Below are 26139 nucleotides of genomic sequence, written 5' to 3'. Positions count from 1 at the left end.
TTGTTCTTCTATCTTTCAAATCTTAATGATAATCGAGCACAAATTCACTGCTTTTTTTATGATACATTCCGTATTCATAAGAGTCTTCCCAAGCTCCTATTTTTCTAAACTGTCCACTTTCTCAGCTTGAGTGATTGAGATAGATTTTGAACATATCCATAGTATACTGAACACACTGTTCACGCTACCACTGCACCAAGACTCACCATTACACTGCTTGGCGCGTGTTTCGATAACCAAGCTATTGCCTTCAGAGACTGAAGGTAGGTTATAACCTATTAACTTGACTACAATTACCTATTTTATACTAAATTGGCCCAACAATGAACGCTGTCCCGTGAAAAATAATTCTAGTGGGAAAACCTCTTTGGTGGGAATCTTCACATTTATTCCCTAACTACTAAACTATAGAGTGGGCTCTAAGCAATAGGCCCTTTGTCCTTATCAAATTGTTCCTACATTTAACAATTGCAAGGTTTCCCAATGTATCCAATAATTTATTATTAGATACATACTGGTTGGTTCTTTCCATTCCAACATATGTCCAACCAGTCTCCATTTCCTTTTACACCGTTTAATTCAATTTCCACTTAACATCGGAAGATACAATAAGAAAGAGACTTTTTTTGAGACTGTCGATGTACTCAACGGTTATGATAAGAGAATTGTAGATAGGTTAATTAACCGTCATGTATTTAAGAAACCTATATGTGGAAGCACCTTTTTTTAAAATCAAAATGAAAAACAAGAAAAATTTGCTCTTGTACCTTCCAATCCTGTCTATACAGATAGATTGGAAGGAATTTTCAATAGTGGGTTTTAAATTGGTTTATAAATTCAACTATATATTAAAATACTCCTGAGGATAAAATATCAAATTTAAAAATGTAAATATGCAATGAGCTATAATGATTGTGACGGGAAGTATGTCGAGCAGACTAAGAGATCCGTTAATGTCCGGTTTAAAGAGCTATTGCCGATCCCGCTGCCAGTCTTAATCATGAAATAAATTCAAATTATATGAAATTGTTGGAAAATGTATCCAATAATAAATTGTTACATGTATTTTTTGTTTTTAAATTCACCTACCCGCTTCTTTACTTATATTTTTATTTTTATATATATTTTTATTACACCTCTTGATGCATATTTCGTATTCTTTAATTATAAGTAGAACATGCTGATATATCTGCAAGTAGATTTATCGTCATGTTTCTACATGATTTTGAAAAATAATTCTGAATTTATAGCACTTGGATTAGTGCTATCATATATATGTATTCGTAAATATAAGATTCAATGATTCTTTTATCTCACAGTCTAAAACGTTGTTTTGTGATTCAAGTTAATACAATTCATATGTTGACATCATTTCTCATGATGTCTTTTTTTCTTAGTCCAACTGAAATAGTGTTGGGAGGAAGCAACTCAATATATCTTGTGCTCGAATTTGGGTCAATCATCTTTTTTTTGAGACATTACTCAAAGCACATCTACTAATACTAAATTTTTATTCGAATCATACATGTCTCATTTATTATATATATATATATATATATATATATATATATATATATATATATATATATATATATATATAAATATAATAGAATAATGTTTAGAATAGAATTAGGAACCAAGATTTCAATCAATACCTCTATTGTGTGAAATTTTTTTCTTCGTTGGTCGGGATTATTGATATTACGAGCTAAAAAGGTCTCCTGACACGATAAGACGATGTAGTCTTACAAAATAATAAACATCGCCAAAGAACATAGTGAAAAAAGATATTAATAGTTCTGTATGTAATGTACCAAAGATAGCCTAATCTTAGATCATTTTTATGAATATCCTAAATATCCTTCTATTCACATAGATTCGAGTTTTGCATGAGATTATTCGTTTCCCTTTGATTACTTTATTCATTGTTATTATTACATCTACTTCAAGAAACTCACTCTACTACCATTATCTTCGAAATACTCGATAACATAGTTATCGTTTATTTTTAAAGGTATGATACGGTTGAAAACGTATGTGAATAAAAATCTAACTAACATGAATCTAAATGTAATTATTTGTGAATTGTAATAACTTTTTTTGAACTGATAAAGTTGTACACTTAAGATGAAATTATATTCTACATTCATGCTTTAATCAGTGGTAATCCATTCAAATTGTTTGTAAATCTGATAATTGGCTAAAGGTTACGACTTATTCAACCTGTTTTTTTTTAAATATATTATTGGAATCTTAGCTTCACAAGGATGAACAAAGGAGCACAAATAAAACAATTTTTTGGTTCAGTGAATGTCAAAGTTTCCAGGCTGAGGCTGATGTATTACTTAATTTAATATAATTGAGACAACAGAGTGCTCGGTTGAATGAAATTCAATTTAAAAATTTCTCTTCGCAGTTCCACAAAAGTATAAATGCAGCACTCACATTGTGCTGTACTAATTATTTCTAATTGATAAAACTCAGACCTTACAGTAATACCAATGCTGACTGAATTTTAATTGGAAAATCACTCGAATATTGGCCATGAAGATTTTTACGGTGCAAACAGAAATTATGGAATACAATACTGAATATAATGAATAATATAAAGGAGAATAATTCTGCTATTATGAAATAAAAATAGCAACTTGGATAAAATATGATGCAGAATATAGACAACTACGTAATACGATGAATAAGATGTAATATAATATGTAATAAAGCATGGTATGTGATGTACGAGAAGAATAATGATAAGATAGAAAATGAAATATACAAAAAATTATGTTCATTTTTGAGATTTTGATTACATTATGATTACTACAGGTTATTCTACGGAATTTAGAGCAGGGGATGGACATTTGTTCTTTGATTCTATGTAAACACTACCGAAACAGGAAACATCATTTTTTAAATTTTTCACTCTTGCAAATATTCAACACATGTTTCACATACGAAATGTGCAGCTCAATATATACCCTTTTCCCACAAATGAACGTCAAAATAATCATAAAATATTTTTCTGTTTTCGTATATAACAAACAAAAGCATCAAATTTATTACAAAGCTACATTTGCTTTTGGATAATTGTATTAGTTGAGTGGTTTTAGTACGATGAAAATTTACACAATATGTTCATCTTTTCATTGGCTATTTTACTACTAGCATATAAAAAAAGATAAAAATTGGCGTTTCGACTTTAATTTAAGTCTTAATCAAAATATGATATTGACACTGACTATTTGCGTATTTATATCAATCAATAGATCACCTACATCATGAATAAAATTTCGTTTTTCCTTAGTCCTCACATCTCAAATATGTAGCAGTAATTTAGTATTTGTAGTTTTATTAGAATTTACAAAATATTTATGTTTTTCTGACATTTCGGGGTTCGTTAGTGCAGATTTATTTTTTTATTGTATAGATGACTTCTGAGTCTATTTTCTTAATACTGAGATGTCTGCCTTATGTAAACAGCGTCACAATCAGTACCAGGCACTCTATATATAATATTACTTCTTTTATTTTTTCGTGTTTTAGATTTTAGTTCAGTGGAATATTTGGATAATGTATTCTGTCTTATATGACTTAAGCTAATATCATATTTATTGAAATAATTCGAGTTCTTGTACATATAGTAAGGAAATGTGTTTTATATTCCGTTTATGTTTTGTTTCTTATTTATTTATAGTATCTGTTTACCTTTTTCTTGAATACACTGTCAATCATTTTCCCGGATCAATGGTCTTTTTCTTTTTTGAACAGCTAAGCATCTAAATTCGGGATCAAATAGTTGGATAGGTCTATCCAATTATATTCAATAAGTACGACGAAATACTATCAAAAGTCTCTCTTGGATATGCATTTGGAAGTTGTATTTCAATGAGATCATTACATACCAGTAAAAATTAAGTTTAACTACTTTTATTTAATTAGAATTGTTGTTGAATCTATATTTTTCTGAATATTTATATTACCGAGTACTATTTTCAGTTCGATCAGTTTGAATTCCATTACATGAATAGATAAATGAACCTACTATAATAGAAATTAATTAATCATAACTATCAGTATTTATTTGGGATAAAACTGAGGTTTGAAACAACATTGTTTCAATCCTCCTTGCCACAAACAGCAATCCATTAACAATACCATTAGGTAAAATTATATTGTCTCGGCACTTTCCATCTTGTGGAAGTTATATCAGTATTAGTTTTAGTTAGAGATATTTTCAGGAAGCATTCATACCCGAAATCGAATTTTAATGAGATTCTTCGCAGTTCAGATGCCAGGCTAACGTGAAATGGGACTACAGACATTCAATGTTTTGGGGACGCTCGCATAAAATGATATCCGAATAGCAGGGTTGGTTTTAGGTCTTTATAACATTCGATTATACTTTATAAACATATTTTCTATCTGTCCACTCGTTTTTCTGGATAGGTCTCTCTCTTTCATGATATGGTCAATATCTTCCTTCTAGGTCCTTGAGGGTCTTTATGTTTAGATTCTTTTTTCTGAACAAAGCAACAAAGAATTTATGTCGCTTTTTTACCTTGTATGTGTTTTCATTTATTTTCACAAAATATGATAGATAGGTAAAAAGAAATAAGTGGAAAAGTCATTATTTTAACCTGTTTCAATTTCAAAATCCAATTTTAAAAAAAAAGGACATGAAAAGGTCTGAGAATAAAGAAATTAACCTCTTTATGATCCACCTATCACTTTTTCATATTTCATCTCCATGGTTATGAAACAATCCATCTTCCTTTAACATCCAGCACTAGTCTTTAATTATATTCTTGTTCCATTTTTTTATATTTCTCCTCTATCACTTCAATACTTTCATCTTAGCCCAAAATTTTAATAGAAAGTTATAGAAAATGCAAATTTATAATCAGATATCAGCCTTATATACTAAAACTATTCTATTTGCCCGAATTGTTATTGTAAATTTGTATCACTTCTTAATCTTTATTGCGTTATATTTGGAGCAATACTCTCATAATTTGCTTTAAATCCTAAATTGAGGTTTCAGTGATCATAGTTTTCTCAATTTTAAGAACAAATTCTGTACTGAAGTACAATTTGGCCTTGTGAGATTTTTCATATTTTTTCAGTTTGTGAATAACTGAACAACAAAAAGAACTAATATTTTAATTCTACTATTTCTGAAAATGTGTACCTACTGAATTTTTAGATCGATACTTTTGCTGATTCTCATGAGTCAATATAAAACCATTGATGAAATATCAATATTTGGAAATTTGTTAATATCAAAAAATAACAAGCAATATATTTTTTCAATAAAATTAAGATCATATTTTCGAGAGAATAAAATACCTTGAGGTGAATTGAACTTTGTATATAAAATTTTTTAAACTGTTAAAAACAAAAATCGCATATTCAAGAAACTCGGTATAATATACTTTATCGATAAAACTGGTAAACTAAAATTTTGTACTAAAAACTTCAGACCTTTATTATGCAAATTCCAGCATATGACTTTTTATCTCGTTCATTTTAATTATTTTGTTGTGTTCATACTTAACGGCTATTTTTTCTGTTATCATTTGGATAACTATTTGATTACTTGTAGAGTTTCGTACGCAATAAATTTGTTTGAACCAGATGCATGACAAACGTCTTACTGGGCACTTAACAAATGCTGAAGCACAAATGGTAGTTAATCTGTCCATTGGGGGACACAATGATGTCAGTCAGATGGATGGATACAGTGGGGATGTTATTATGATTTGAGGAGAAAGATGAAGCTTCATAGATGCATTAACCTGAATAGTTTACAGCACGGTAGTAACTATAAAATTTCATTTGGAGTATGAGATAACAATGCAACGCAGTTGTAACGGCTAGAGGGGTAGTACTCCATATAAATTCATATTTGTAGCGTAAAATTCGTTATGATCGCCTTGTAATAACAATTTTGTTTTTTGAATTTTTATGTAAATAAAATGTGAGAAAACAAAAAGGTTATTTACTTCGTAAATGTTTCAATTTCGTTGTCTTAAGTAGTTTTATTTTTCTTCCACCTACACAAGTTGTGAGGTTTTATTTATATCTTCCACGATTGTGCTGATAAATTAAGAAATACCATCATCATTACATAATTACTTATTTGTTGAAATTCTGGGAGCCATTTGTATGCTATTCTCATTATAACCACACCAAATCAGTAAAATATTCAATGTAATGTAATGTGAATCATATATTCACGAAATTGACATGTAATTCTAACATTACAAAAGAATAATTATGATTAGTTGGTTTAGAGTGAGTCTATATAATATTCATATTGTTCATATGATCTAGCATAGTGGGAGGGTGTATATATCTATATATATATATATATATATATATATATATATATATATATATATACATCAACAGATTTTCTTTTATAGAATATCCATGTTACTTACCTCCTTCTCCTTCTTTTTGCTAACAATCTGATCATGGCATGCCATGGCACATACATTGAATGCATGAAATGAACCATTTTAACACTTTAATTGCCAAGATAATTACCACAACTTTGTCTAATTGCATTATACCATTAAAAATATATAGAATATGGTATATGGGAAAAAGTTCGTGGTTGGCAGTCAACGTATTAGCAGAAAAATTGGAGGATTCTACTGTGAAACAAGTATATTGTAATGTTGTCGCTTTTCGAATCATCCGTTTTCAATCAATTCCACGCCTTGCGGGATATATAGAAATTCTTCTAGATATATAACTCATTTTTACGGTTAGATTGTTCATTCAAGTTTAATGATAACTGGTTTAAATATAGAAAGATCTTGAGATTTCACTTTTTCCGCATATATTGTAGATTTTTCATTTTCATTGTTCTTTATTTTTTTTTCTTGTAGTTTTTATGGTCCTATTTTTAAATTTTGCGGGAAACTATCTTCATTAATTTAACTTCCCAATGGATGTGAGTTCTATGTTGTAATATAAATATTGATTGATTGAATAATTTTGTTAAATTTTCACTCTATTGAGGTCTTGCCTATTGATATTATACATCGAATCATTCGCCATTTCTCAATAATTCTGTACAACGACAGAGCCTGGCTTCCCATAACTTATTGGTCACGAATTCGACAGATATCTACTAAATAAATGTCATAAATTTTGATTAAGTCCCCATAAAAAATTCCGCCTTATCAGTTTTCTGATAAGAACTATATCTTGTCAACTTTTCTTGGAAAATATTCAATTTTATGCATTATTTCTTTAGAGTAGAAATCGATAATCATAAAATATATTTTCCATCTTTAGTCTTATGCCCATTATTCGTCCAAACATTATCAGCTGGAATTCGATTACCGGCTAATAATATTAATTCAGGTCATAAAAAAGTTGATTTGAACCTGAGCAAACTGTAATAAAAGGAAAAAAATCCATCTATTTAGTTGAAATAGTTTAAGATTGAAGTAAATGTGGAATATTTATCCGACATTATACTCTTCCAATATTGTGTAGAACTGAAAAAAAAAATGATTTTTGAGGGTTCACCCCATACATACGCATAAAAACAAGTTTGTACCAAATTTCTAAATATAATCCATGGCTAGATTGTCATCCAGATTCACAAATTTACTGACATACTAGCGGATATCCAAATTATTAAAAATAAAAAATAAACTGATGCAATGCTTTTTTATCAAGCATATGAAATTGACCTCTATCCTTCTTCTGATTCTGTATAAACGTTAGAAGAGTGTAGCTATTTTTGGATTTTACACTAAACCCTCATTCCAGTTTCTAGAGTGTATCTGAGATGATTTCATTATCAAATAAAAATCAATATGTACTAGGAAAGTATGCCTACCAGTATGGGTTGTATCAGCGTGAATTTCTTGTTAGTTAATGTTCTCAAAATTCAACTAATTGATAAACGGGATAAAGAAGTGTAAATTAGCTCAATAATGTCTCAAGTGTTCACTTCATTATAATATGTGTGGAAGAGAATCTTTAGATTGAAAAGGTTTGGAAAAAAACAAGATGTAAGACATAGTTAATATTGATTTACGTGAGGAGTATTTGTCACATCTACAGTGGAATTCATATCTGACGAATGATTATTAATTTTAATTATATTAAATGATCTAGGAAGACAATAAATATAATTCAAGAAAACTGTTTTAACGGAAATTACTTTTCGGCCTAAGCGTGGTTGGTTGATTACTTGTAATTCGCCTTAAAATTTATTCGATTCATAGGATAGTATTGCACAAGTAGCGGTCATTTATAGGCACAATACGTATTTTACATTCAAATTCATTTCGCTTTTTCGAAGAAAGAATGATTCAAACAAGTTGTTCTGTGATTATTTTTCTAGCTTTGGCTGATTTAATGAGAGTAAAAAACGATAGTAATCGTTGAGATCGAGGCTAATATTTCACCATATGATGACAGCTTTTGATGTACGGTAGTTTTGTTTTGTTATTCGATTTTTGTCCGAGATAAAAATCATGAAATGAATTATGAATTTCGAATTTTCAATAATAATAAATTTGTTCCACAACAAAATATACTCATATCAATGGTTAATTTTAATCCCCTTCGCCTTATATATAAGAACTTGGATAGCTGAATTTTCGTTATACTTGAAATTCCTTTAAGCGTCTAAAGATTGTGGAATCGCCAGAAGAATAAGGAACTCATACTTATTAATCATTTCATTTCAAAATATAGAGAATTCGTTTGAATGCACAGATAATAATATCGAAATAACTTGGAATGTTTATTGTCGCCCACTCTCTCAAATAAGAGGTTTCACAAGTTTATTCTTCGTTAATTTTTACAATTTCATTAAGGTCAATTTTACTGAAAGTTTGTCAGAATATTCACTTGGTTGAGTAATTCGAAATTCTTAAAAGCAAACTTCAAGATGCCGCCAAGACATTTGAGAACATCAAACAACTAGTTCCGAAATTATCGAGACGTAATTCCACTTAATTTTACAGGGGAATCTTAGATACCACATTATTTGGAGAAAAATTTAGAGATGGAACAAAGCACACGGTATTTGACTTATTACGTATATATCATGCTATTCACAGCCTAAAACCAATAAACCACATCAAAGAGGCAGCTTCAGCCTCAACTTAATGATTGAGATAAATCTACAGAAATATGACTCACATTACAATCATATATGTGGTATAATTGAAAAAATATTGAAAAATGGTGATGAAGAATAATTGACAAGAATAGATTTATAAAAGGAAATACTTTTTTTAATAATAAAACAGAATCAATATATATTTCAATATAACCGCTGGTGCTTTTAAAACTCAGTACGCAGGATACATAAATATATAGTGCGTAAAAACCAACACTCTTTTAGAGGACATCGAACTAAAAAGTGGGAGTTTTTCATAAAAATACTAGTATCTTTCATCCATTATTGTTTAAAGCTTGTTTAAAGAAATAATGTTCAACTATTTAGTTTCATGTGTTTCGAAAGAAAATTTTTCTTAAAGGTCTAGTCATTAGTATTGTAAATCTTCAACTTAGGGTCAATTTTTACTTTAAGTTTGTCAGAATATTCACTCAGTTGAGTAATTCAAAATTATTAAAAGCAAAATTCAAGATGCTGCCAGGATATTTTAGAACATCAAACAAGTAGTTCCGAAGTTATCAAAGCGTAATTCCACTTTATTTCACAGGGGGATCACAGGACCACATTATTTGTTGTAAAATTTAGAGATGCAACAAAGGACACCGTATTTGACTTATTATGTATATATCATGCTATTCACAGCCTAAAACCAATAAACCACATCAAAGGGGCAGCTACAGCCTCAACTTGCTGTTTGTGATAAATGTACAGAAATATGACTCACATTACACTCATATATGTGGTATCGGTACTTAATTGAAAGAAGATTGAAAAATGTTGATGAAGAATATAATTGACAATCCAAGATTAGATTCATAAAAGAAAAACGTTTTTTAATAATGAAACAGAATCATAATATATTTTAATATAACCGCTGGTGCCTTGTAAAACTCAGTAGGATCCATAAAAATAAAGTTTAAAAAATTTTGAGACGACAATATCAGACCCATTCAGCCTAAAACTGGTCTTCAATGGTGAAAAGCTTGACAATAAAATATGATGATCGAGTCTTCTCAGCTTGTATTCTTAAAAACACTAAACAGTTACCTTTATTCGATTTAGGTATTTATAATTCAGAAAATACCATATCACTCAACAACAGATTTATCAATAGCACAAACGATATACAGCTTGTTATTTTTATTTTTTATATTATATTTAATTATTACATTTAATAATAATATTTAATTATTAATGATTTGGTGGATGAACGATGATCCGGTTGGTGTACCAATCCTTTTTACAGAAAGGATTTCTTTCTAAATCCATCACATTTCCTTGGATAAAAACGGAAATTCCAATTTCTGGAATTAGCCCTGAGGCGATAAAATTTTATTTCTCTGGATAAGATAAAAAGTTTCATTTAATTGGAAAATTCGATATGAAATTCGAACTTCTTTTCTGAAAACTGTTAGAAAAAGAACTGAAAAGAGAAATTAAATTTGAACGTTACTGGAAGATTTACATATTTGTTTGAGAGGCGACAAATAAAAAAAAAAGAAATACGTAGAGTTGGAATGAATTGAAATTGAAAATATTTCGAATTCGCATTGGGAACTAAGTGCAGTAAACAAATTCCAAACTAGTTTTCTAGTCTGTTAATGTTTTTTGTAGCGTAACTTCTGCTTCAGGGAATAACGATAAACAAAGTAATTCTGTGAGATTACCTACATTTTGACAATATTGATAACTCAAACGAAATTGAATACTGAAACAATTAAAGCAAGAGTGTCACCAGTGATATATACAATAATATGTATGAACATATATTACCTATATTGTTAAATGCCAGAAATTCTGCTGAAATGATATTAGGATTTTTTTAATTTAGTTTACCGTGCTTCGACAGCGCTGCTTGTGGGTACGAGAATAAAAAATATGAAAACTGAACAATAACTTATGTGAAAAACTATTGCAACACTATCACAATATGTACATAATTACAGTTTTTGGTTTGGTTTTGGCAGCTGTAAGGAAATCTGAAACTTTTTTATGAAGCAGTTGAGTGTTTCTTCGAGGTTATGTTTAAGATTGAATTATTTGTATATGGTAGAATCCTCTCTGCATTCGGTCTGCTTGACAGATATAGTAAAATTACGATTAGGACAAAATGGACGACTCTCTGAAGGTTTCAAATAATTGTGTGTAAGTTTGGTGTGGCTATCAATATAAAGTCTTCTATCGTTATAACTTCTCTCCGTCTTAAAATTCAGTCGATAGATGAATGCAAGAAAATGATGACAAGATGACAGCAAATATTTTTGGAGTATCTTTTCAAGTGTACCGAATCTTTTATGAGTACAGAGCTATTAATTCAGTGGCCGATCTAAAAAAGTATCCATCAAGAAAAAAAATTGACAAATCAATTAATAATTTCGACAGGAGCTGGCGGATCTAAAGAGGAGCGTTATCAGAAGAATTCTGCAAAATTTTTTCTTTAAAAATGAGTTACCTACAGTGGAAAAGGTTCTGAGAGTAGTCAACGAAGATAAGGAATTTTAAAAGATCAATATTTTCTAATTTATCAAAAGAAATGGGATATCAATACAAAAAACGTAGCAGGAACAGCTTTTAATTAGAAAAAGCGGAGATAATTGTGTGGATGCGAGAATACCTTAGAAAAATTAAGAAATTTCGAAAAGAAAATAGAAAAAATTATTACCTCGATGATACATGGGTAAACCATAATAAGGATAAGGTTTGGGTGTACTTTTACATACAATCCTCAAGGCAAGCATTCTTTGCAGTACTTTCCATTGAATTAAAAAACCCATTAGGTGAGTAATGTTTCAAAAATCTATTTTACAAGCTTTTATTTGTATCACCTGTCTGTGTATCTATGTGTGTAATAAAATGTAAAAGTTCATTTTAATTGACATCTACTTATAGCACTATATCTTCTCTCCTTATTTGATCAAAAGCTATCTTGTTATTGTTAAATATTAATGAATTTCCTTATTTTTATTAATAATTTCTCATTTAATTGTCTAATTCTGAATATAAAGTTATTTGAGCTTTTTCCATTTTTAAAACCATGTGAGTCCTCTAAAATTTCATTCAAACAAAAGATTGTTTTAGAAAAGATTTTTTTGCTTTTATCTATTATTGGGTTGACTTAGATAATTATCATATTCATTACAATTCAATTGTTGTATTAGACAATGCTTGGTATCACACGAGGAAACTTGAGAAAATTCTAACAATGTTAACAAAGAAAGCAGGTATTTAAAAATGGCTTACTTGTAAAAATATTGATTTTGGTGAAACGATGAAATTGTCAAATAGCATAAGAATAAGTATAATTCAAACATTATTGATAAAATGGGAAAAAATCGAAATAAACCATTTACGATTAACACCATTGTGAACTTTACCCCAATGAGTTGATTTGGCCAGATATGAAACAATATATTGCAGCCAAAAATAAAACATTTAAATTTTCTCATGTTAAAAATATTTTTCACGAAGCTATTCAGATTACACCTGATAAGTGGAATAAGTGTATTTAACATGTCCAGGAGACCAAACCAAAATGTGGAATATAGACAAAAGTTGATGACAGGGGAAGCTCAATTTCGTCATCTAATGGGGAATAAGAAAATGATTTATTGAGGTGAAAAATAAAGATTTTATTTCAATTTGTCAATTCACAAGTTTTCAAATGAATGTGTTCCATATTATGACCGTTCAGTTTGTATCCAACCTAACCAAATTTCACGTTTACGCACGTTTACGTAGTATATTCTTGAAATAATAATTGTGAATACATTATTTATAATTTATATTATTATTCTGCAATATGAAACGGCAAATTGTTTTGATTTACTATTTTTCTTCAATAAATAGAGTATATCAAAGTTATGCTTCATATATCGTGCCAAAATCGTGGCTTTTTAAGTTAAGCTTATTGATCATTGATTATTGGTTGACTGAATAGATGAAATACATGATTATGGGGTGGGAGAGAAATTTGAAAGCCTGAAGGATGCTGAACTGTTCGGTACTGTAAACACTACATAGCGAACAGAATGAACCTATGTGATTTGGAGAAAATTATTTTAAAAACATCAGTATAGAGATCGAGGATTCAATAAAATTTATAGAATTTCCATGTGTGTCATAAATGGTATCGATTATAGCAATATTTTTTATTCAAATTGACAGAAACATTATATTTTCTTGGGGTATACAATTTAGGAATAGAATTGATAGTTGTTTTTAAAGTAGTAGGGAAAAATTTATTCCTTTATGAAGCTAGTGAACAGAATTGGAACGATTATAAGATACTGAAACAACTTATGGTAGGAGAAAAGAGAATCTGTAAGAGAGTAATAGTAGTACATGAGGTGCATGTGGTGCATAATTATAACATATATGTTTTGGTTTTCGAAACAAAGCAGCTAGTCAGTATAAAAAATTATCTCATTACAATTTAAATATAGTTCAGGAATTGATGGGATACTCTGCGTTGAGCATAATTCACAATAAAAGTAGCCAATAGAGAAAGTATCAAACACTATTTGGATAGAAAATAAAATTTGGAAGACAATACTAAAAGGGTTAAATAATTGAAAGACACTTTTATTGTGTGTTATTTGAATATAAACAAAGTTGCTTTTTTATTCATTTTATACACATTTATTGTTATGTTGACTCAGAAATCAATTAATATAACGTCATTTCACAATTCACAAAACTACTTAATCAAGAACAAAATTCCCGAGTTGAATGGAACACATTAAATTCAGATCAGTATTTTAATGTTGAGCTGGATTAAAAACTTTATTGGCTGGGAATTAATTTTCTTTGAAAATGTTACATAACGTTCATCGGGTACGGTTATTAGTCAGGCCCAGAAAGATTTTTTCATTGCCGAATCGACATTATGATGAAATATCTGGTCGTAAAGTTAATTTTGACGATAAAATCCGTTTACTATAATTCAAAAGTCGCTAATAAAGTCGAGGAAAAATTTCTTTTCATAGTAAATAATGCTGTATTTATATTGTATGGGACAGACAATTTTTAAATTAAGTTATTGATAAATGAATGTGAAGTTTCTAATTAATTTTCTTGAATAAATGATTAAATTCAATTTCAATATACGAGAAATTATGAATTATAAAGCAATTTATTTATAGTAACATTTAACTTTTATTATTTATTATTTTTTAATGATTTCTCATCTCCTATATTAATTCACATTTTTATCTGAATCTGTTTCAAGTATTTTACAATTTTTATAATTAAATGTATGTTGTTGGCTATTCTATTCAGTTTCACATGGTTTTGATGACTACTTTATTTTTTCTTTTGTACAAAATAACTTTGTTAATGTTTAGGATTGCAGACATCTGAAATAATATTATTAGCCATATCGTCATCATCATTCTGATGTCATATTGACTATAATAACTGATGAGAAAACGTCGTACATATGGCAAAGAAAGAAATTTCATATTTTGATATTTAAGATCTCTTTTCCTTCTTAATTGATTCTAATTTTTAAGTGTGTTTGCGTTGGATGTGTTACTTACAATTTATGTGGAATTTTTCTTAAAACAGTTTTCACTTTTCCACTGGTTATGTAGCTTAATTCTAATTTGGGATTTGATAATTGGATAGCTCCAAAATAATGATCTCTGATCTCATTTTGAAGATGGAACGAGACAACTTGAAACGAAATTTAAATATCCTGAGGACCAACTTGCTGTTGTATACCATTCTGTTCAGACAAATTGAATTTATCATTTACTCCAATCCTGATTATAAATTTGTTAGCTTCTCATGATAAAAATTGAATACTTAAACTATATTTCCATTTTTTGGTATTTCAATAATACATACATTCATATATAGTACAAAAAAGGAATATTTGAATCAAGTTTGCTTAAAACATATTTCTCAAGATCTCTCATCTCAAAATGTGCTGTAACACTATATGTATATTGCTATCCTTATGGCACAGCCAGTTAGGTCTGCAGCTTCAACGAATTCTGTTGTTGTATCCATCTTTTCTTCGACACATCTTCTGCAATTACACTTGGAACACTTGTATACGGAGAAACCATATTTATATTAAATATTCATTGATAATTTTTGTTTTTTTTTCATGCGTTATTTTAATTGGAATATTTATAATTAGAATTCCCGAATTGGTTTTCCCGTGGAAAACTTGGAAAATAAAAGCTACTACTGTCGCAAAAATTGTTACTTGCAAAAAAACAGAATAACTTGTAAAATACATCCGAGTGTACTTTTCAAACGATCAATTTCCGGAAATCACTTTCGTTTCTTCAATACGTAACCACAATCACTTCTCCTTCGCAAACATGTAAATGGTTCGAAGATTACAGTGGAATTTATTGCTAAATAATTCATTCCAAATATCTATTTGTATGTGTGCATTCTTCCACTATAGCTATTAAGGGTATTTCTACGATACTAGAAGCTGTTACCAAGCTTACATGATGTCAAAATTCTAGTTGGTTCCGGCATTATAGAAAATATATATTTAATTAAGTAGGAAAAACTATATAATCTAAGGTGTATATCTGATGATGTAATGACAACAAATCGATTTGTGTTCAATTTTTGATTTATGTCAAAAAACTACTTAAAAAACAAACACAAACCAGAAACTTAGCACTCAATCAAAAGAAATCACTCACCATATTATTATGTGACACATTCATCATCTGCATATTGTATTTTCTCACATAAGACGTGCCCAGTTATTTAAACATTACTTATATTATATGATATGTAATATCGTATTCATCACGCTATATATATATATATATATATATATATATATATATATATAATGATATAGAATTCAAACAGTATGTCTTTTTTTGTACACATTTCCCTTCAACTGTTAATTAAACTTATATATTCATTTGGCATTACCAATTTGTTTCTACATATTATGGTTTGCGGGCTATGTTGATAGTGGCAGGATATATAAAAAGCTGCTAAGCGGTAGAAATTCAATTTTCCTAGATTTTAAAGCTGTGTAAATTGTGGAGAAGCTTTGACTTTATAGTCAATACGATACATATCCTATGATAAAGATAAAAGTGATATAATGTTGAATTTAACTATAGAGATTGGACTATTGGGTCTACATACAACTTTTCAATAGTCTGGAAATGATTGGTTATCTGTCATATTACTATACTTTCAGTAACAATCATTCATTGAGGGGGAATATTCGTTATACAGACTTGAATTGATCCTTCTCAGATAGAATATAAACAAATATAGCACGTATCAATATAAAATTAGCTCCTTTGGTCAATTAATTTACTCCCATGAAAACACTAACATTTTAGTTGATGTTAAATGATAGAAAATAATATTTAGGAAATTAGTTGTACTCTGTGTTATGCTTAGGTCATTTTCATCGGCTTAGTTTGTATTGCGGTTCAGAAATGTTTGAAGTAAAATACATGTACTTCTTTTCTTGATCAGAAAAGTCCTAAAGTAAGTCGACTTGTTCAAAAAATTGTGAGGGAAGATTTGAAAAAACAAGTCATAAGGGAACAGACAAAAAGTCCAATTTTCTAAACCAGTGTAATCGCCTGGCGATTGCATCTCAATTGGTATATTTTTACGCAAAACGCTTAACAGCTATTATTTCTCATTTGAATAAACTTTTAAGAACGGTTATTGAAAAGAAGTCATATCTCAATAAAATTCGATTTCCCATGAAGAAGTTAGACATTGCAGTGTCAAGAATAATAATAAGTCTCATTAAATAATGTTGGCGTGTATAATTTTTCAAACTATCCACCAATTGTTTAATATTCATAAATTCTTTTAATCTCATTTAGAATCTATTGTTACGTTTATTTAAGTGAGTATTTTACATTATCGTGAATTGAATATTGCTGACAATATATTTGACATTTATACACAAACAATTATATAATTATAGATAAGATGTTTAGCTTAATAATAAATTAATAGGAAAGTTCAGTAAACCATACAACACAGTACTCAGTAAAATAATGTGCTATAATTAAAAAACATCAATATTATATCATCATGTAGTAAATATAATAGTAAGAAGCAATTAAGATTCTTTAATATATTAAGGAAAAAAATAGTTAAATAAATAATTAGGATCAAAAACTGACGTTGCCTAATATCAAATCATATTATTGATAATCATTCGTCTATTTCAGATGAATGAATTCTGGGATTATAATTAGGAACTATAAATTTTCTTTCTGCATATTTTTATGAAAGAAAGATGTTTTCCAGTCACCTAACTGATTCGCCCGTACAGCCAATGATGTTGAAGACAAAGTTATCATTGCCTCTGGACTCGTCATGTCGATTTCTTTTTTACTTATATATCTTTCAATAACTATTGTAAAAATTGTAACATCTAGATCCACTAAAATAATCCAAATAGAGTACGGTCTGTTACCTTTTTATAGCCCTATATCCTAAATCGCTGATTTCCATAACATTCTCAGATCGTAAGGATATTTCAGGGTACGAAATGAAATCCTAACAGGGAGAGAAACAGATTTAGAAAATTGAAAATATATTTTATGGACTCCATATCCATTTAAAATAAGCTAAAGTCGACGTTTGTGAAAAACGATCGTGATAAATAATGTTGTGGTGGTAGGCCTAGAAAACCAGCCATCCACAGAAAAATTAGAAGAAGGTCGAATTTGGAATTAAAAGGGATCGAAAATAAAAACAGGTTGATCCACATGGCATTATAAATATTCAGTATGGAACAAAATAGAGTTTGAAAAATATTATCATTTATTTTGCATGATTAAGGTACAATTTTATTTGTATATGTAATTATGAAATACGTCATATAACGACAGAAATTGATTCAAATAGTGGTAAAAATGGAAGCAACAAATATTCCGATATATTTGTCAAATCTTTATATATAAATTAGTGTAATCCTCAAAGAACGCTTAGGACGGCCAAAAACTGGGACAATCGCGAAAAAGTTCATCATATAGGCTGTATGGCCGTCGGTTTAAGGTTAGGGAGATAATAAAGGCTATCGGCATATCAAAAGAACGCATTTACGATATACTGACTAAATAATTAAGCATTCGAAAGCTATCTGCGCGTTGGGTACCTAGTTTGCACATTTTGAACCACCTTGGCTATAATTGCCAAATTGCACTAGAAATTGGTTGATTACCAACCGTATTCACCAGATCTGGCATCAGCGATTTAAAAAATCTGATCTCTTCCTAGCTTTAATTCTAATTCGATTGAAACGGGCGTGAGTTTATTATATATTATTATAACTACTGCATAAACTTGCATATCAAGAACGATTATTGAATAATGCCATGCTATAATACTTCTGTAAAGCACAATTTTTTTAATGAACCTTTTTCACATTCTCTCGATAGACTTAATTATAAAAAATAATAAGACTTTTTCCTGAATTTCGAATTCTCACTTTTTGAAGAAAAAAAAAATCTTCATTGCGTGACATCTTTCTTTTTGACGAAAATTATTCAGCTATGATGAGTTTTTTATTAGTTCAACGTAAAAAAGCGAGGGGACAAATAACCTCCTTTCCAGATCCGAAATTCATCATAAAAACCATTATGAAAAATTTAAAAGATACCTACCAGGAGTAGTAGAATTATTCTCGGCAATGATGACATGTTTCATAAACATTGCTGTGATATAAATAATCACACATTTGTTTCCATGTCAATGTAGCTTTGTTCGAAAGATGTTAGACGACTTTTTCGTGCCTGAACTGCAAATTTTAATAGTTATAATAAAAAAAACAAGTTAACGCTAATAAAACGGCTTCCCTGTGACCATTGAAAGAAAATATTCGTCACGAAATGGAAGGCATCACGGAAAATAGCTGCCGAGCCGTCAAAGGCAATTTTAGTCCTTGATTAAATAATGCCGTGACCGCAACGGTTTACATTTGGTTGAAGCTATTTTTGAGAAATGAATTCACGAGCAATGTATTTCAATACTTTTCAATAATTTTCTCAAAATTGATTTTTCAAATTTGAACTTTATTTCAATTCACCTTGCATTAGCAGGTTCAGCCTAAATAAATTATAATTTGAAAAAAACTAAATTATGTTTTTTTTGTAGTTAATCAAACTGAAGAATAAAAAATAATTCCTAAATCATATGGCCGATGAGAAAATTGATTTTACTGTTCTAAAATCGTGAGGTGCTTAATATTAATCGTTATAATTTATAAATACTATTTTTATTCTGAAATTCTAAAGTTACTTTGATCCTCTATAGCGACAAGTGACTTTTCGAACTAAGCGGCTGGCAAAATAGCCATGGTATTGACAGTGAAAATGGTAAAGAAGATGCCAATGATAGTGTTGTAGATACTGATTATCAAGCTGAGGAAAAGATGAAACAAGGGCAGTTTTTTAGCGATAAAAATGAAGATGATGAGATGAACATTGAAGAAATCATAAAATAGTTTAGAAGACAATCAATATGAACCGGTTTCCATCTACTTCTGCCTTACCTTGCCAGCTATGTTTTATAGGAAACGAAAAATTACCAACCAAATTCTAGAGCTTGTCAAGCCGATTCAAACTAGTTTATATATTCTTCAAAATGATCTCAATAATAATTTTCGGGTTTCCACAACAGACATTCAGATGTTTATAGGCATAGTGTATATTATAACTTTGGTTCAGTTTCTTCGACTTCACTCATTATTGGAGTTGCACCATTTTGAGCAGTGGTATTATTTTATCGTCAGTTATGTTGTTATATTAGGAGTATTTTTTTCTTTTTTAGTTCGATTGAATATAGAATCATATTCTCATTTCTAAACTCCAATTTATTTTTTAAGTGACTTCATCGTTACAAGAGACGCTACCTGTTAATTTAGACAATCAAATTTTTCTACTCTTATACTGTCTAAGAACCGTACATGATCAAATGACAATTTCACAAATCGTCATATTTTTCTATTAATTTCGGTAATAAATATTTATCAATTTATAGATATTATCAATTAATTGTGTGTCTTTCACGCCCTCTTCCATCACTTAAATGTTTTTTGAGCTATTAGAGTTAGCATAACTTCAAGTGGCACTAATAATTTTAGACGGCGGCTCAATAGCCCAAAAATATTCAAGCAATATTTATGAAATTTATTTACTGCATCAGAATTGTTGACTCGATTTCTCGAGCAGCGTTTTTACAAGGAAATCGTGATTAATGCTCTTGACATGTATGAACAAATTGAGTTGGTCTGACCGTTTAAATTGAATATAAATTGAGACTAAAGATTACGTTACATGCCCCACTAGTGATCCTGGCAAGGATAATGGTTCGAAGCTATAAAACTATTGTGTCTTCATTAGTCCTTAATAAGTTTGCAAAATTTAAAACTACTTCGACGATTTAAAGTATAGCTAAATCGAGATTATGTATAGAGAAAGTAGATAAATACCTACAGGGAAAGAAAATATAAAGTATTTTGAAAAATTTTTGAGACTTTTGAGACTTTTGAGACTATGAAATATTTATGAGCCGTTTTTCTCATGCAGGTAGAGCGAGGTCGTCATTATTTGATTTTTTCTGACTTCTTATAATGTCTGGAAAAACTTAAAAATTTTGCATTAAGTTTTTATTTGAAAAAAAAGTACTGATAAAATGGTAACACCATCAAAACTGAGCTGTAAAGAATTGTTATAAATTCACTTCTCCATTTTTTCATTCTTTTTAAGTCTACTGTTAGCTATTACTCTAATGAAATAGAAAGAAAAAGTGAGTGGAATGAGGGAACGAGAAAGCTATAATCACCGGAAATCTTGATTAATTATTTCCCAGACGATGAATACATAAGTATTGGAATGCTCGGAAAATATATTGAAGTTAGTCCACTTTGGTGTTTCCTCGCCACGTTCCCAATAAAAAACTACTCATATATATATATAGCCAAATTTAGTCCATGTAACCCTCCGCCTGCAACGTGCTGTAAATAAAATTCCTGCAACGTCGGTCCGAGAGACCGATATCTAAAAAAGTCAAATAATATTATTTTTTTTTGTGGTAACAAGTCTCTCTATACATCTTTTATTAAGCCTCGCTAAGTTTTTAATACATTTTAGTATACTTTTGTGGCTAAAATTAGCCGCGTAATTATATATACCATAGAACAGCATTATATTTTATAATGGGCATGCATAAAACAAAATAATAATTTTCAGTTGAAAAACTTCTAGGAGGATTAATTTAATGTACAAACTAAACAGAAAATATGTTTTATTCATATAAGTACATTTAGACCAACATTCATAGCTGGAACTACTCATCGGTACCTTGCCCTGTATAACAGTCATGACAAATCGCATTGAGGTGTTCTAAGCAAAGGAACCGGCTATATTTTAGGCATGTGTACCTGTTTTTTCTATTTTTATTGGACGAACATAGCAGACATCGGCCATAAATTTGATTTTAGTTTGCAGGAAAATTTTCAGTTTCTTTTCCACATATTTCCTGAAAGCGCAATAGGTGGAAGTCTCTTATTTGTAGATCTTCTTGAAATATGATCCTGAACAAGCTCATATCCTAACTGATCTAAAAATTTTCGGCGTCGAATTGATGTTTGGTTGTTGCTCTTGAATACGATGCATGAATTAATACTTGCCACATTCAAAAGTTCATAAAAAACAACAAGTGGTCATCTACGAGTTGCTCGTGCACAGTTGTAAACCGTTCCTGACACTTATTCACCAAATTTCCGGCACCTTCATTATCAATGTCTTGCTCTATTTTCAAGTTGCTGTTCTGTTTCATCGTCTGAGAAACTCTCATCGCCATATAAGGGGACTGTTTCATCATCTTCTTCCAACAACATTTCATATACGAATCTGGAGTCGTGCATGGGTTTCTTCGTATGTTATATTCGCAAGGTCTATCGAAAAATACTACTAATTATAACCTATTGATAACCTTGATACACGCATTCGCCTTTGTCCACTTTAGAATAATTTTACAGATCGGTGTGAGAGACCGCACGTTGCAGACGGAGGGTTAATATTTGTAAAACTGTAACTTTTTTTGTTTTTGTAAATAAAGCTTTAGAAAATAAAGAAAGAAAATAGCACTTAATATGTTAAAGGACATATATTTTTGGAAAGGTAGTATTTCAATGGATCAAAATAATGATATAGGAGTCCCCAGCCAGTCATTTAACTAGGCAACCATTTTTTGATTTTTTTAATTCTTGTATAGTTGCTAAACTTATAGGTTAATGCATGATATTAGCATCAAATGGAAGCTTGACATTCTAGTTCTAAAAAAAAATGGTTGCCTAACATCTGAGGGCTAGAAAATTTACCAGCCCACTTTGAAGACGGACAACCCGCGTGTAACTATAAGTGTAAGATACTCCATAAGAAACTCTGGGCTGGAGTTCCGAAAACGGGAATCCACCGATTCGCTTCAAATGTTTACCCGATACTCTATTACATACTAGATGATTGTACCTAAAATGATTTTTTGGCGTCTCCAATGAAAGGGGATGAAAAAACATTTTTCTAACCTAACCTAACTTAACCACGTATTTTCATCTACCGATATTTTGTGCCTATATTTAAATTTTTTTTGATACAAAAAAACTCCGAAAATTACTTCATCCAGCACCGTCATATTCTTTCTATACTTTTTGAAATTTATTTTTAGGTAAATATACGACGTCCTTACACCAACTTAGAATACTCGTGAAAACACTCTACTTCGTGTTTTCGGGTCTTAACTAATTAGCTAAGTAATTACCTATACAAAAATTTGAAAAATCAAAAAATTGTTGCCGAGTCAAGTTACTAGCTTAAACTAAGACTCATATAACATTATTTTGATCTATTTGAATAGTACCTTTTCCAATAATATATATCCTTTAACCAATCAGGTGCCATTTTCAGCCGTCGGCTCTTCGCCTATGACCTATTTTCTGCATGAGTATAACTGACTTTTAATATTCAAAAGCAGCTGGAGGACTTCAATTTCGTTGAACCAATATATTTCCTTAAATTGTAACAGATGCGGAAAATTCAAATTATCGCTAATATAGGAGCACTCACCAGATGTATTTCCCGTATGCCCCATGATGGAGAACCCCTGGAAAAAATATCGTTTCATACGGTTAATGTAATAAATACATGGAAGTATTCAAAATTCATAATGATTGTTCAATACAAGCTTGATTGAATACGGGATTTTTGTGGGTATTCAGTGGGCAATCAAATAATTATTATGATACATTTCTCTTATAATTTTATTGGAGTTTTGAATAAATTTGTGTCTCGCCGTCCGTTCAGGGTATGTAAATACAGGATGATCCGCATAAAAACCAACACAGAATTCAAACAATAGGGAAGCCCATAATATGACTATAAGGTTAAATTTACGGCAATACAAAGCTGCATCATCGGGAAGTTTTAGTGCCTCCGAGTAAGAGAGACGCTTAAAGTTTAAAAAAAAAATAATTTCTTCGCAAACGTTCAACTTAAAAATATCAGATTTCTCACAATGTATAAGACTATCAAGGACATCAAGTAATTGGAAATATCCACTTGTTCCCTAAATGAGAATTTTCCACTGATTTAAAAAAAATTATAAAAATTTAATTAGTAGAAAAAATTAATTTTAAATTGTCAAATTTGATGTTTGAAACCATAGTCAACTTTGTAAATTTTTAAATAGAATTGTTGAGAACTTCTTCTGTTATTCGATTTTTATTTGAAAATGAATTTTTTTTGTAAAAATTGCAACATTGAAAAAGGTATAGAATCAAATTATCTTTGGTTTGAAAATTTCCCAATTCAACAATATATGAAAGGTCTAAATGCTTTCACAAGAGAGTAAAATCATACTTAAGTGTTTTTGAATTATTTGTACAAAGCCAAGTTTGGAATTCAATCGAAAATTTTAACATATAGATTTCTAAAATAAAAAATATCCTGTATAATTGGGAAAATTTGATAATTTTCATACGGTAATAAAATAATATTCTAAATGAAAAGAGGTTAATCTATAATTTGGGGCAGTAACAAAAAACAGAATTTAATTTTCAAATAAAACGCAATACCATACGCTGGGGAACATTTTTTATAAAAAAATTGACGAATGTTTAAAAAAATAAGAAGGTTTTAACCAATATAACAACCTTGTTAACTGCTATTTTTTAATAGTTTGGGAGACAATATCAATAACAGTTAAATAAATGTAACAATTGTGAAAAAGGTCATTATTATTCTCAAAGTTTTGGTAAAACTATTATCTACTGCGCATTTATGCAATTAAAATATATGTGAAAATAGCAACCAGTTCTATATATTTTAACCAATTCTGACCATTTCTGTGTTCCGGAGAACCAGAGACGAATAAAAAATTTGGTCGAAAAAATGAGGCCAAAAAAGCTCGAATTCTGCATATTATCCAGTTTCCATTAGGTATATTTCTAGTTGTTTCACCTATAATACCTATTAAGAGAAATTACTAATTTGAACGTACAGCTGTGTCAAGATCTAGAGAAAGGTTAAATACTTTTCAAACAAAAGTCCACATTTGTAACTTTATTAATAGCGATATAATTTAATTATGTAGCCCAGAAGGAGGTAAGAAATTTCCCAAATTTATAGATGATACTCTCTAAATGATCCAGTTTCGGTTGGAGTAAATTTCGAGTTGTTTCATTTATTTACCTTCAAGAGAATCTACTGTTTTGAACGTACAGCTTTTTCGCCATCTAGAGAAAACTTTTTCACACATAAATGAACTTTTGCAGCTTTATTAATAGCGATATATTTTTAATTGGATATTAATTCCATTTGAGCTAAGTGAAGCTGAAAATTTCACTCAAAGTTTAAAATGAAAACGTTGACAAAATCGCAGCCAACACTGTCGGAAACTGAGGCAAAGTGATAACCATTAAAAAGTAATTAGTTCCAGCAACTACTGTGATATAGTAGCCCCATCCATTTACAATTCACACCAAAGAAAATCTTAGATTTAAGTCAAAATATCTTTTCCATCGTTTACAATTCATTTTTTTTTAAATTGGAAGATGACACTCCTAAATTTTATAAAATAAATGTTACGTATGTCAAATGAAACATATTAGAACAAAGCAAAATTCGCCAATCAACCATTTTTATCTTGTTTGTATATATACGTATTCTTAATACTTATTGTTAGTTCATGTTGTGGTGAGTAAACAATATTATTATATAATGTAGTTTTCCTAATGAAATAAAAATTGACAAGGAGTGAACTAATTGATGAAAACTCACTGAAAAAAAGAACTTTGAAAAAAATAATAAAACAAAATAGGTAAAATGCTAATTATTCCCAGTTGAATGTACCATAGATCAAGATCCACATGTTACGAAAAAGTTATTTGGGTCATGCAAAGGAAAATTTTACTCGCTACATTTTTGTTGAAAATAGTTTCCTCAAATCTAAAAAAAAACTCGATTGATCTTAACACAAAACAAGAATAGGAATGGGTCATAGACCAAAGAATAGGGATTGGGAGAAATAGACCAAAATACATTGGAATGAAAAGTCACCTTCTGAAGTTTGTATTTGAGATAATTAGAATAGATTCCTCTATCAAAGAAATAAGACATTCCATCCAGCCTGTTTAATACAAACAGTTGAATTTCCATTATCTGTAATGATAGGGAGAAGGGAAGATATCGGCCAAAGGTATTAGGCATTATACTTTATAGATGGTATTAGCAATATCAATAAACATTTACTCAACATAGGGAAGGATTCTATATCACAGCAATACACAACTGCATGTCATACATTTAAAACAGCATTAAAATGGTTCAAAGACAACAGTAGCAGCTCTATTATTCAAGGAGAATCTATGGTATAAAATGTAATAGACATGAGCGTAATCCCGACGATAGCAGTGGGATAATTAAAAGCCAGTAATCGAGAAATATGATATGGATTCA

At 29.7% G+C, this 26139-nt stretch overlaps 1 protein-coding gene across 4 annotated transcripts in view; it reads right to left on the bottom strand.

Moving 5' to 3' along the window:
- The window catches only part of LOC130899883 (5-hydroxytryptamine receptor-like), a 350025-nt gene that overhangs the window by 148064 nt on the left and 175822 nt on the right, over positions 1-26139 (bottom strand). For 2 of the 4 annotated variants that reach the window (XM_057810059.1, XM_057810062.1), the window contains one exon: positions 23251-23287. The exons of the other annotated variants lie outside the window; for them this stretch is intronic. The gene's annotated coding sequence lies outside the window, so the exon portion shown is untranslated. The remainder of the gene's footprint in view (positions 1-23250; positions 23288-26139) is intronic. 4 annotated transcript variants of the gene reach the window in all.

This window comes from Diorhabda carinulata, chromosome 1 (genome assembly GCF_026250575.1).
Source record: "Diorhabda carinulata isolate Delta chromosome 1, icDioCari1.1, whole genome shotgun sequence".
NCBI lineage: Eukaryota > Metazoa > Arthropoda > Insecta > Coleoptera > Chrysomelidae > Diorhabda > Diorhabda carinulata.
This window is presented reverse-complemented; position numbering and strand designations above follow the sequence as displayed.